This window comes from Leptopilina heterotoma, unplaced genomic scaffold (genome assembly GCF_015476425.1).
Source record: "Leptopilina heterotoma isolate Lh14 unplaced genomic scaffold, ASM1547642v1 Lhet_54, whole genome shotgun sequence".
NCBI classification, from domain to species: Eukaryota; Metazoa; Arthropoda; class Insecta; order Hymenoptera; family Figitidae; genus Leptopilina; species Leptopilina heterotoma.
The window spans coordinates 5,792,353-5,807,543 of NW_025111118.1; the positions used below are offsets into that span (position 1 = coordinate 5,792,353).

Here is a 15,191-nt window from a genome sequence, read left to right on the forward strand (position 1 = left end):
AATTGAATTTTACTATTTTTAAACATAATTAAAATTCTGCAAAGGATTTTATTACTCTTGAAAACAATTGAATTTTTGCAATAATTTGTAACTTCTTCAAAATTAATTTTTTTTTTAGTGTTAACTAAAATTTTTCCATAAATCTATTATTTTTAATAATTTTTACAAAAGTTATTTGTGAATTTTCAAATTCATTTGTTTTTAACTGAAATTCATTTTTAAATCGATTTTTATTAGTAAATTCTACTAAAATTCAATTCTTTAAGTACAAAAAAATTGAAACTTTTAAAATTTTGAGAAAATAAGGGGAAAAATTTTACTCAAACAAATGTTCTGTTACATTTATTTACGAATTTCTTTAATTGTAAAAATTATTCGAAAACATCAATAACTCTTTTTTAAATAAATATTTAAATATTATTTTTCCATATATAGGAATTAAAATTTTTCCAAACATTCAAATTCAAATCTTTTTAAATTCAATAACTTATAAGAATGTTTTATAATAATTAAAGATGACCGAGTGATAAAATCATTTTCTTATATCATAAGAATATTATTACAGTAACTTTTTAAAAATTATTTTCATCATTTCAAATCAATTATTATTTTCTACAATTTTTAATTATTTTATATGAAAATAATTGAATTCCTTAAAAAAAATTTTATTATTTTTAAAAATAATTGAATTATTGCGAAGGAATTTATTAAAAAATTTGTAAATAATTAAATTCCTGAGGAAATTTTATTATTTATGAAAATAATTAAATGTTTGCGTAATATTTTTGGGAATTGGAAATTGTTTTGAAAATAATTCAACTTTGGGGAAGAATTTTATTATTCATAAAGATAATTGGGATTTTGACGAGAATTTTTTTTAAATTTGAAAGCTAATTAAATTTTATGAGAAGAATTTTATCACTCTTGAAAATAATTGAATTTCTGTAATTATTTGTAATTTTTCCAAAATTTGATTTTTTTAGTGTTTTCAACAAAAATTTGAATTACAAACTTTTAAATTCTATTATTTTTAAAATTGCTAATTATATCCTAAAAAGTTAGTCGCGCGAATTGTTGCTAGTAATAATAATAATGATAATAATAATAATTATAATAATAATAATAATAATAATAATAATAATAATAATAATAAAAATAATAATTCGAATATTACAGTAACTAATTAAGTTAATGTTTATATGTAATCAAGCCTCATTGAATAAAAAAGCACCAACAAAAAAATTTTGCAACTACATATCTATAATTCAAGTAATATTTTCATCTCCACATTTCTTTTGCTTTTCGTACCTAATAAATTTAACTCTAGCCTTTTTGTAATCTTTAAAATTGGATTAAGATTAATTAGATAATACTCATGCTTTATTATTCCGAGTCAATGAATTATAAAGATGACGTAATATTATTGCTAATATATAGTCGTGCTACATACCTAGAAAACAAGTTTAACATTTCTCACACAATCCATGAGGTGCGTGAACCTGTATTATAAGAAAAAAAAATTTTTTTTTCTTCTTTTTCCTACTCACTCACCCCCTTGGTCTCTCATATGTGTACCTTTGAGGCCAGGATTACTTTGTCGCGATTACTTAATAACCACAAATGCTTGTTTAGATAGTTTTCAATATATATCTACGTGCACGCATATATGGACCAATTCGGTCAATCGGTTAAAGTTACTTTCGAAAACTCCATGGAGCAATAAATTTTCTGTATTTCTTTTCAATTTATTTTTCCTTTTCCTAGTCCTGATTTCCAAATTGGCTGTGAATTTTAATTAAAACGTCAAGAACTTGTTCTTCATATTATGGGGATTGCAAAAATATTAAGAGCATGGAAAAAGAAAAATAATTGTGCAAACGTTTCAAGAAACTCCATTTTTCATAGTTATTTATTATTATTGTTATTATTATTAATAATAATATATTAATGATCATTATTAATATTAGTATATTATTATTATAAATTATTATTAATATTACTATTACCAATATAAATTATCATTTTCTTTATTGCCATTATTATTGTTATTGTTATTATTATTTTTGTCATCGAAAAAAATTAATGTGACGCGCTCCGAAGAAGATACATAAGAAGCAAATTACTTAAAGATTATTTTTGTGCTGATTTTACCTTAATTAAAAATTTGAATTTCTGATAAGCAATCTATTACTTTTGAAAATAATTAAATCCTTGTGATTTTTGGATATTTATGAAAATAATTGAATTTTGCAAAAAAAATTTTATTGAAGTTTCTGCAAATAATTCAATTTTGCAAAGAATTTTATTAAAATTCCTAAAAATAATTGAATTTTGTGAAGAATTGTATTTCTGAGTAGCAATCTATTACTTTCTGAAAATAATTGAATTCTTATGATGAATTTTGATTATTTATAAAAATAATTTAATTTTGCAAAAATTTTTATTACAATTCCTGAAAATAATTGAATTTTTCTAAGAATTTTATTAAAATTCCTGAAAATAATTGAATTTTGCCGAGAATTTTATTAAAATTTTTTAATATAATTGAATTTCGGAGAAAAATTTTATTATTTATAAAAATAATTTAAATATTGACGCGAATATAACAAATTTTTTTAACATAATTGAATTTCTGAGAAGAATTCTATTACTTTTAAAAATAATTAAATTCTTGTGATGCATTTTGGTTATTTATAAAAATAATTGAATTTTGCAAAAAATTTTATTGAAATTCCTGCAAATAATTGAATTTTGCAAAGAATTTTATTAAAATTCCTGAAAATAATTGAATTTTTCCAAGAATTTTATTAAAATTTTTGAGAATAGTTGAATTGCGGAGAAAAATTTTATTATTTATAAAGGTAATTGAATTTCAGTGTTTAATTTAAAAACTAAAATCAGTTTTTGTCAATTCTTTTAAATGTAAAGAAGACTTAAACATTGATTGTTTGTATTTAGAGTTAATCACCATTTTGTATTTTTATTTAAAAAATTACAAACATAACTTCAAATTTTTTACTTTTTAGGAACCTTTCTTCGGAGCGCATCTCATATTTTTTAAAAATTTGTTTCTCTTTAATTAAAAATTGTCTTTAATTTATGCTTTTTTATTCTCAACTACAAGAAAATATAATAATTAAAAATTAAATAGATGATTTTTATTGTAATAGTTAGGTATAATTATTTTTCTCAATAATCTTTTAATTTATAATTAATTCAAAATTAATTAACAATAAACTATTATAATTAATTCAAAATTAATTAACAATAAATTATTATAATTAATACATAATCATAACTATTATTACTATTAACATTATAGTTACTATATTTAATAACTGTTTAACTTTCGCTTTTCGAACTCATTATTATTTTCTGTTATTTTCAACACTGTTTTTATTGAAAAATAAATTAAAACTATGCGAAAAAATTATTTTTTTCCAAGATTTTTATTAATAACGATTTTATATTATTTTAATTTACATTTATAATTTACAACAATATTTGTTATTTTATTTTAGCATTTTGAGGTGTTTAAACTCTTTTATTTTAAGCCTTTAATAATAAATAAAAGATGTTTCAAATAATTTTTGTGGCCTTCAAGCCACAAAATTTATTTAACACATCTTTTATCTATTTTTTTTAATATTTAAAAATATTTTATAATATAAAAAAAAAAAATATAAAAATTAAATTATAATATTATAAATTATATAAAATTAAATATATTAAATTATATATATAATATAATAATAATAATATAATATAATATAATAATAATATAATATAATAATAATATAATAATAATAATAATATAATAATATAATAATATTATAATATTATAATAATAATAATAATAATATAATAATATTATAATATAATAATATAATAATAATATAATATAATATAATATAATATAATATAATATAATATAATATAATATAATATAATATAATATAATATAATATAATATAATATATAATTATATTATATATATATTATATTATTATATTATTTTTATATATTAAATTATATTTATATTATATTATTATATTAAATTATATTATATTATTTTTTTATATAAAAAAATATATTTAAAAATTATTAAATTTAGTATTAATTCCTTTAATAAAAGTTTATTGTCTCATTATTATTTTTTAATTATCATTATTATTATATTATTATTATTAATTTTTAAAAAAATCCAGAAAATGCCTCGAACTTCGCCTTTAAAAAATTGTTGTCAAATAGTAAAAAAAAATAAATTTTCATATAAAAAATTCAATACAGGAAAGAAATTTAAATAGATTACAAAAAATCTGCGCACTAACGTGTAATGAAAATTTTGTGTCTTCTTTGAATTGGAAAATAAGTGAAAAATAATTGTAATATAATGTATTGTCACGTGTGTTGACATATTTTATAATAATTAGGATGACTACACTAGACGTAGTGGACGCGCTGCATATAATAAATAAATAAATAAATAGTCTACTATAACGATCGCGTTTAAAAAAAACCTTTCTCTCCGCCGCCACCGATTCTCTCCTCTTTCCTCAGACGCACAACTCTTTGACAAAGCGTTACGCAACCATCCATTGGGGCATGGCCCATTTTCTGTAACGCTAATATATACAGTTTTCGCAATTCCCTGGTATTCGCTTGCTCGACGCGTTTTGGGAGGTTCGTGGCTTCATTTGCAATGTTCACTCAATTTTGCAATTACTAATCGATGCGACCTACGAGATAAACATCACTAATGCACATTATCGTTTTTTCGCTATTAAATCATTTTTTTTTTTTTTTTTTTTTTTGCTTTTCGTTTATCTGGATTTTTTACCGTCTAGATTAAATTAAAAAAAGGTCTCTATGGACAAAAAAAATAAATTTATACGAGGCGGAAAAAAATTTCTAAATCGCAGAGAGCAAAATTCTATTTTTAAAATTAATATTTATTTTGTTTTCTATTTTTTTATCAAGTTTCTCTATATTTTTATTTATCTTTAGATTTTTTTGCATTTAAATTTTTTTATTTATTTAAAAAATTATTTTCCGTTAATAAACTAAATAAATGTGATCAAGGAACGTAAGAAGCAAAATCTTATAGGTTATACTTGTCATCATTTTCTTTTTTGATTCTTTTTTAATTTTTTAAATAAATAAATATATTAAATATCTAAATATGTTAAATAAATATATTAAATAAATATATATTAAAGAAATATATTAAATAAATAGGGGAACATAGTCTAGGTCGGCCACCTTTTTGACTTTTGTTTATAACTTTTTTTTAAAAATGAATTTGGACAATTGAAGTATATGGTTGGAAAGTCCTGTTTAATAGGAACATTTTTTCTGTACAAAGTAAATTGACAGGTTTAAAAATGAAAAAGTTATAAAGATTTAAAAAAAAAAAATTTGTAGTCCAGGTTGGCCATTACAGTCAAGGTCGGCCATGTTTAAAATTCAAAGGGCATTAATCGTTAAAAAATAAAATAACATGTTTGGAGTTACGGAAAATTGATTCTTTATTGTTTACAGTTTGTAACTTAATGAAATAACAAAATAATAAAAATAAACAATATAAAAAAATAAATATAAATAAAAAAAAATTTTGCACTAAAATATTAATAAAATTAAATGAAACTATTAATAAGATGATCAATTATATTATGAGTTATACAGAATTGCAGTTTTTGCAAATGAAGTAGCTCGTCCTCATCTTTGCGCATTTTAAACACATAGTGGCCGACCTTGACAGTAAGTAACATTACCGAATTGTTGTAACCATAAAGAAATACGTTTCGGGATTCGATTTTTTACTTTGTTTTCCTTTCAACCATGAGTCCCACAAATTTTCTGCATACTTGCCTTGACGATTCAATTTGTTTTTTATCTTTTATTAATGGTTTTTCACATTATGCACAAAACTTTTTTTGAGCTTTTTTTGTACCGACGTCACAGAAAACACAATTTTCGATTTTCCGAAAATGTAATTGAACAAAAAGTTAGGTTTCACTAAGACAAGCTTCGACAAAAATGCGCGTAGGTGGCGCTAGTGAACTTGACAAAAAAACGCGAGTGGCCTACCTAGACAGTAGGCCAACCTTGACTACATTCCCCTATAATAAATAAATATTCCAAATTAACACAATAGATAGATTCAAATAATTAATAATAAAAGTAGAATATTAAAAAATTCAAGAGGTTTACCATCAAACCGTTTCTCTTAGAAAAATAATAATTCTCCAAGTACAGACCAATCAAATTTTAATATTAAATCGATATATCGAATGCGTTCGACTTTTCACGAAACTATTTTTTTTTTCTCAATTATACAAAATCCAAACTTTAAGTAATTCTTGTTTACTTTAATAATACATAGCTAATTAATTTTTAATATTAACAATAATAATTTATTATTGAACAAATAAAATATCTAACAATAAAAAATAATACAAAATACACTGGGAAAAAATTTATTTTATTCAAATAATCAATTAATCAACTGTTATCAAATAAATATTTACTTGAATCAAATAATATTTATAAGAGTCAATTAAATAGTATCTATTTGCTTTAAATACAGAAATTATTGATTCAAATACCATTTAATTGACTCCAATAAATATTATTTGATTCAATACTTTAAAAATTTATTAATTTATTAACTAAAATATTTAATTGATAATAGTCAATCGGTTATTTGAATCAAATAAATTTTTTTTGAGTGTAATAATAATAAAATAATATCGAAAAATATAATATATAAATAATAAGAAAAATGATAATCTTTTTACAGAAAAAAAAAGTTTTACCGTCAGCTAATTAAGTTATTATGAAAATGAGCGCATTTCTGAGAAAATTTGCAAACATTTAAAAAAAAAAATTTTTTTTGTTGTCTCGAAAACTGGTTATTATAGCTTGGAGAAAGGGTTTTCTGATGAAAAGAAGGTTTCTCACAACTTGATATTCAACCTTCACATCAAAATATGTTCCGGTTGCTCCAATATACATACACATATAAAAATACATAATTTAAAATTCCCTCACTAGTCAATATTCAAATTTTAAGGGCCATTGCATTAAAAAAAATTTCAAATAATAAGAATAATTTTTTTTTTTCAAGTACAATGAATAAAATTTGCGAATATAATGAAGGTCGACAAGAGCTGCTGGGTCTTGAGTTCAAGTTCAAGTACCAGACGATTAACTCGCGAGATATGACTCGACCAAAAGTCTCTAATTCCGGAGTTGAATTTTATTTTAATTGAATTAAAACCTATTTCTTTTTTTAGTATTCGTTTTTTATTAGTATTTGTTTAATATTTCATTATTTTCCGAACAATAAATTACGGGAATAATTGTTTTTTACCGGAATACAATGGAGGTTATGTTACGTCAAATCGAGACTGACTATCGATATATCGATTTGAAAAAGGCACGTGAGTGGTGGTTTCTTAGAGGAGTTTTAAGTGTTCCAAAAGAAATTGGAGTAGAAATAATAATTAATCTCTTGGAGTGTACAAACTTTTGCGAAAATAATAATTATGACTTACGAATTATTTATTCTAAATACTAAACTAAATATACTGAAAATAAATAAAAATAAATAAAAATAAATTGAAAATAGAAAAATAAATTTAAAATAGAAAAAAAAATTGAAAATAAATTGTAAAATTGAAGCTTCGCGTGAAAAATATATTAATATTTATAAATAGTTATTTTGAGCAATGAAAATTCGATTACACGTCTACACACTTAAAGATATCCTATACTATAGCCTCGTGAGCTCTCTAACCTCCGGTTACGACACTGGTTATGGTCACCCAGAGATCCATTGAATTGTCGTTGATCGACCTTGAGGAGCAACTCCATCGAGTTGCATTGAAAGCGAAACCCACAACGATCCTGGTTACTAAACTATGGCGTTGTCCTGTCTCGATCACTTAATTTAACGACGCGCGCTATACATTCTCCCAGGAGCGTAAGTTTTTTTTTCTTTCTTTTTTTAAATAACATCTCGACTTTTATTGGATTCATTAAATTTACTGCATTCAAATAAATTATTTTTTTTTAATTCCTTAAGAAAATCACCTTTTCAATGAAGTTAAGACATCGTTTCAATTTTTTTTTCTAGTTTTATGTACACATAAAATGTGAGGAAATCGTTCCTATGAACTTTAATGTGGAATTTCAGCGATAAAGGGTTTATTATTGTCTATTATTGCAAAAAAAAAAAAAATAACAGCAATTCTATAGAATTTAATTAATTTAATTCAGTAATAATAATTAATTTAATTGATTTAATAATTATAATTAAGTTTATAAATTTAATATTTATAAGTAACTTTACGTTAAATTTAATGTTAACATTATAATTGCAATTATAAAAAAATGATAATTATAATTAAATTAATTAATTTAATTATACCAATTTAAATTGAATTAATGAGCATTAATTATTATTAATTATTTTATAAATCTTATTTTAATTACTTATAATTTTCTTTACAAAATTAATTAATTAATTTTTAACAAAATTGGTGGAATTAATTTTAAGAAATTAATATAATGAATTTAAAAAAATTAATATAATTAATTTTAAAAAATTAATATAATTAATTTAAAGACAAAAAATGAAAAATTACGGACCATTTACAGATCAATTGCTGACAAAAATATAACCAGCCCGAGTATGAAAAATTCAAATTTTCAAAGATTTTAATCTGAAACCTTTTCAAAATTCAATTATTTCTAAAAATTTACGCTCTAATGCTTTTAATATTTAATTACAATCTAAAATTTTAATTAAAATCCATTTTTAAATCAATTTTTATGAGAAAATTCTACTAGAATTCAATTATTTAAATAAAAAAAAAATTTATTGAATGTTTCTTAAAATTGAATTCTCATAAAGAATTGTATAAATAAATTTTTAAATAATTGAATTCTTCTGACGAATTTTAATAAAATTTTTATAAATAATTATACTTTTTGGAGAAATTCGATTAAAATTGTATTAAAAATAATTGAAATTCTGCAATGAGTTTTATTATTTATCAAAATAATTGAATTCCTAATAAGAATTTTATTACTTACCAAAATAATTAAATCCCTGTAAAAATTTTTTTATGAAAATAATTGAATGATTGCGAAGAAATTTATAAAAAAAATTTGTAAATAATGAAATTCCTGTGAAATTTTTATTTTCTTTTCAAATAATTAAAGGTTTGTGTAAAATTTTATTAAATTTTTTTTATAAATAATTGAATTCTTTTGAAAAATTTTATAAGAATAGTAGATACTTATTAAAAATCATTGAATTGAGGAAAATTTTTAAAAATAATTGAAATTTTGCCAAGAATTTTATAAAAGTTTTTTTAAATAATTGAATTTCGGAGAAGAATTTAATCATTTCTAAAAAATAATTGAAATTTTGACGAGAATTTTGAAAAATTTTTTAACAAAATTTGATTTCTGAAATTTTTTATTACTTTTGAAAATAATTGAATTCCTACAATCATTTGAAATTTCTTTAAAATTATTTACGGACCTAGTTCGAGCCCTGTTTAAATAAATGAATAAAATTATTCAAATATAATTACAGAGACAAAAATTATTTGCTTAAAAAAACCATTACTCGTCTGTTACCAAATAAATATTTTGAATCAAATAATTTTTATTAAACTCAATTAAATAAATTAAATAATATTTGTTTCAAATACTGAAACTTTTGGTTCAAATTCAATTTATTTGGGTTTAATAAAAATATTTGATTCAAGTATATATTTATTTCATAATAATCAAATAATAAGTTATTTAATTCAAGTAAATTTTGTTTTGTGTAAATATAACACAGGCACACAAAAAAAAAAAAGTGTCGTGGCCGAGACACTACAGTAGTATATTCCCATGTATTTTTGGCCGCTGAATCCGAATCTGAAGTCCGAATGCTCAAATTGGTTCTTTTTTTTGAGTTATACTCAAAAAACGACTCAAAACACGAATTTGAACCAAAAAAATTAAAAATTTTGTTTGTGACATGACAATAGCATATTTCTATGTATTTTTTCCCGCTGAATCCGGATTCGAAGTCAGAATTGACAGATGTGCTAAAAATTATGAGCTAAACTCAAAAATCGACTCAAAAAACCGAATTAAAATGACGAAAATGAAAAATTTTTTCTGTGACATTGCAAAAGTATATTCCTATGTATTTTTGCATGCTGAATCCGAATTCGAAGTCAAAATTGACAGATTTGCTCAAAATTTTGAGATAAACTTAAAAAACCACTCAAAAAAAGACTCAAAAAACCGAATTAAGATGAAAAAAATTTTTTATGACACTACACTACTATATTCCCATGTACTTTTTCCCGCTGAATCCGAATTCGCAGTCAGAATTGACAGATTTGCTCAAAATTTTGAGATAAGCTCAAAGAACTGATAAAAAAAGCGATTTAAAATAAAGAAATGGAAATTTTTTGCTATGACACTACATTACAGTATTTCCATATCGGATCTCGCATTTAAAGTCAGAATTGACAGATTTCTGACTGATTTGCTCAAAATTTTGAGATATACTCAAAAAACTGATAAAAATGTAATTTAATATGAATAAAGGAAATTTTTTGCTATGACACTACACTAGTGTATTCCCATGTATTTTTTCACTGTGATTGCAAAGTCAGAATTTTCAAAGTGGCTCAAAATTTTGGATTTCATTAAAAGTGCTCAAAAACATGCATGCTTGTACCTGTAACCAGGGTTTGAGTTCTAAAAAATTTTATGTCATTCTGATAATTCTAACTTCGAATTTGTATTCAGCGTATATAAAATTCATGAGAATACACTACCGAATACCAAAAAAATGAACTCTTTTGCATTAAATTAAATTTTGAGCATTTTTGGATTTAACTTAAAATTTTGAGCCAATTTGATAATTTTAACTTTGAATTTAGAAGCAGATGTAAAAACATGAGAATATACTAATGTAGTGTACTAGCAAGAAAAGTAGAGTTTCTTGTCGATTTTTGAGTTTAGCTCATAATTTTGAGCACATCTGTCAATTCTGACTTCGAATCCGGATTCAGCGGGAAAAAATACATGGAAATATGCTATTGTCATGTCACAAAAAAAATTTTTAATTTTTTTGGTTCAAATTCGTGTTTTGAGTCGTTTTTTGAGTATAACTCAAAAAAAAGAACCAATTTGAGCATTCGGACTTCAGATTCGGATTCAGCGGCCAAAAATACATGGGAATATACTACTGTAGTGTCTCGGCCACGACACTTTTTTTTTTGTGTGCCTGTGTAATTAAATATAATTATATTAAATAAAATATAATTAAATCCACAATAAAGATTAATTTGTCTCAGAGCTTACTAGCCGTTTCATTTGTTTCAAATAAATATTTTTGTTTAGTTTTAATAAAAATTTTATAGTAACACCTTAAAACATTTTATTTGCATCGAAAAACATTTCATTTTAATGAAATAAAATTTTCATTCCAAACAATTAAAATTTGTATTTACAACAAAATGAACATTTTTATTTGAAACAAATAAAAATTTTCATTTGAAACAAATAAACAATTTTTACTGCAAACAATTACAATTTTTATTTGAATTAAATAATTATAGATTTTTAGTTTTCTAGACAAATATTTTTTCATTTAACTCAAATTTTATTTTGTTCAAATAAAATATTTTTTCTAGTGCAGTAAATTTAAATATTATCAATAAAATTAAAATTGTAATCCTATATTTTTTTTTAAATATTTAAATAGTAGATAATAAAATATAAATTTTAATTTGTTTTCCTTCTACGAAGTATTTTGAACATTAGATAATAAAAAGTGAATTGTAATAATTTTTTATATACTTAAATATTAGATAAGAAATATTAACAAAATATTAAATATTTGTTAAAGAATAAATTGTTACCTTAACAAAATTCGTTATAAAAAATTGTTTCAAAAAATAAAAAAAAAAAAATTTTTCTACAATTTATATAATTATATAAAAATCAGTTCAAAGAAACCAAAAATGTGCACCAAAATCTTTGATGCAACATTTGCCACGATCTTAATGAAAATTTTGCCCCACTCAATGAAATAATTTCTTCAAAACTTGTAAATGACAAAAGTTTAGAAGCATAAAAAAACTCCCTCGGCAAAAAAAAGACTATTATCCTTTCATTATTTCATTTAATCATCACGCGGAGTCTAAAATCTCGAGGTATAATGAAAAAATAATTCATTTATTCAAGTTTTGAGTACGAAGCGCGTTTGTGTATATATATATGTATATATCAGTGGTGTAAACTAGGCCGTAGACATTTCAAGGTCACAGTACAAACGTAACTCAGGGTCAAGTTATTTACACTTAGTCGTTATTCTGTAAGGCATTCGACAAACTTTCGCAAACTTTATGGTGTCAAATTCCTCTTTTGTTTTCGAATTAATTCACTTAATTCACATTTTTTATTTCATTTTGCTTTTAAATTTGACATTGACGCACTTTTCGCAATTTTTCAACAAACTGTATTGTTATATAATAAATTTCATTCCTGTGAATCCTCAAACACAATATTTTCTGATAAATTGCTAGATAAGTCATTGTTGTGTGTGTGTGAGTGTGTGTGTCATAAAAGAAATTTACTGTATCATTTCAGTGGAATTTTACAGTTATAGGATCTTTAATATTTCGTTAGTTATCATCACTAATAAGGTGATAAAAATCAAGTTAAGAGTTTAATTTGATAATAAAAGGCAATTTTTTCCTGTTTAGAAAATTTTTGAATTGTATATATGATAACGTTGGTTGTAGTTTATGGAAGATGTTAGTAGTACTATTAATTATTAGTTAGTAAATTTACTAAATTTATTGATCAGATTTCTAATAGATATTGTATTACTAGAGAACACGAAGAATCTATGACAATTAGTATACAAGTTAGCATCAACTGATCTTTATAATTGGGGTATGATCCAAATAGCAGAATTTTATACAATGCATTTAGTATTATTTGCCACACAGACAGAAAGTATTACAATCTTATTAATACCATCTGCAATCCACACTGTAAATGCTACTGTTTAGTTGGTTCGACAGTACAATCTGCTTTATTTTGATTTGCAAAAGAGCAAATTGCACATTTGCAGTTATGTTCCTAAAGTTCTGAACAGTTTATTTATTTACTCTTCAAATTAAATTTTTATTGCAATAATATTTGCCTAATTATCAAGAAACTTAATTACAAAGTTCCTAAATGTTAAAAAGTTTTTAACTTTTGTTGCTAACTTTTGTCTATAATCTGGACCAAGAATGATGCTCTAGATCTAGTAGCAAAACTGTATTGAAGATTTTTACCAGAACTATCAAGATAAGTTTGGTTTAACCCATTCAACATCATGAGGGGGAAAATTAGTAGCATTAGAAATTATTCTTTCAGAGGTAGGAATTCATCCTTCATTCAAAGGATGAAGAAAAGGAAAAGAAATATTTAGAAAACTCAAAAGATAGAGAAGCAGATTCTTCAGCATCAGATGATGCTGCACAAGATAAAAAGTGGAAAAAAATTTATTAATTAAAACCACTTTTAACTATAAACTTAATCTCCCAATAGTACTATTAATTTTACTACTAATTGTAATATTAATTTTTTTACTAATTCTACTACTATAACTGTAATTCAAAACCTTCCACAACATAAAGTTTTCCGCCAAAGAATAACTTTAAATTTAAAGTTCAGCAAAAACTTGATCCCAATTTTAAAAACAATACGACCTTCCTTAGCAGCTTATTATTTTTACTCCACAACTATATTTTATTACCACTTTTATGATCTATTATTAGCGGAAGTTCAATAAACTTTTGATGAACCATTTGTTTCTTTTTTTCTCTCATAAATGTAGAGATAAAAAAAAACTACTGCGTAATCAGTTTATAAATATACAAAAGAATTCAAAGTAATATTTATACAACTATTTATTATTTTTCCTCTCTATTCTTCTTTTTTTCCTCTATTATTTTTTTCGAATTCCTTTATTCTTCTCTATTCTCTTTCCTTTTCTTTTTTTTCCTTATCATTATTCCTTTTCTTCTTCTTCTTTTTTTCTATGAACATTAGATACAAGAAAATATTCATTTTAAATGAAGTTAGAAACATTAAAAGCGAAATTAATGTCACGAGTACATTTATCGTGCAGCAGCCTTGCCGAAGCATCAGCAGCGAACAAAACTATTAAGTAGTAATTACCACTCTTGCACAACTGACCGCAGATAATTATTATTAGTGGGGTATTGTAAAGGCAAAGATACGGAACTACAGTAGTGTGCGAAAAGAAAAGCATACAATTGAAATATTCTCTTTCAAACTAGACACTTCAAAGTGTATGATTTACAGAAAATAATTGCAATGAATATAAAAAATTACGTAAACTTTGTTTTTTTCAAAGTGTTAACACTATTTTCAATTATCTATCATAAATAAGTGTTTATAATATTTTTAAGTATTTACACTATTCATGAGTGTTTACAACATTTAAAAAAATTTATAATATTCATAAGTGTTTATAACATTTAAAAGTATTTATAATATCAGACTTGAAACTCAAAACTCATCTACTAAAAACTACTGTTTACTACTTTTCTTACGTTATGCTACTATTTGGGTACTTTTTTTAGATTTCAACCACTAAAAGCTACTATTTCTGTTTTTTTGAGAATCTACACTACTTTCAATTAGCTAATACTAAAAATCAAAAAACTATTCTCAAAAATTATAACCAAATTCTTTAAAACGATTAAATTATTTTAAAAAAAATATTCGAAATTCAATTATTTTCAATATCTAGAATTTTCATAAAATTTCGCAAAACAATTCAATTATTTAAAAAAAATTGATATAATTCTTCCAAAATTCAATTATTTTCATAAAATATAAAATTCAATTAATTTAGAATAGCATTTTCAAAAAAATCAATTATTTAACAAAATTTTTATACAATTTTTCACAATAATTCAATTACTTTCACTACTAATAACATTTTTCATGGAAATTCAATTTTAAAAAAAAAATTTGATAAAATTCCAAGAAAGAAATCAATTATTTTCATAAATAATAAAACTCATCGCAGGATTTCAATTATTTTAAATACAATTTTACAGGAATTACTCAAAAAA

General features: G+C 22.5%; 1 protein-coding gene across 4 annotated transcripts in view; it reads left to right on the top strand.

Annotated features, from left to right (window-relative positions):
* LOC122508542 (elongation of very long chain fatty acids protein AAEL008004) overlaps positions 1-15,191 on the top strand; it is a 74,720-nt gene that overhangs the window by 28,110 nt on the left and 31,419 nt on the right. The gene's annotated exons all lie outside the window — the stretch shown is intronic.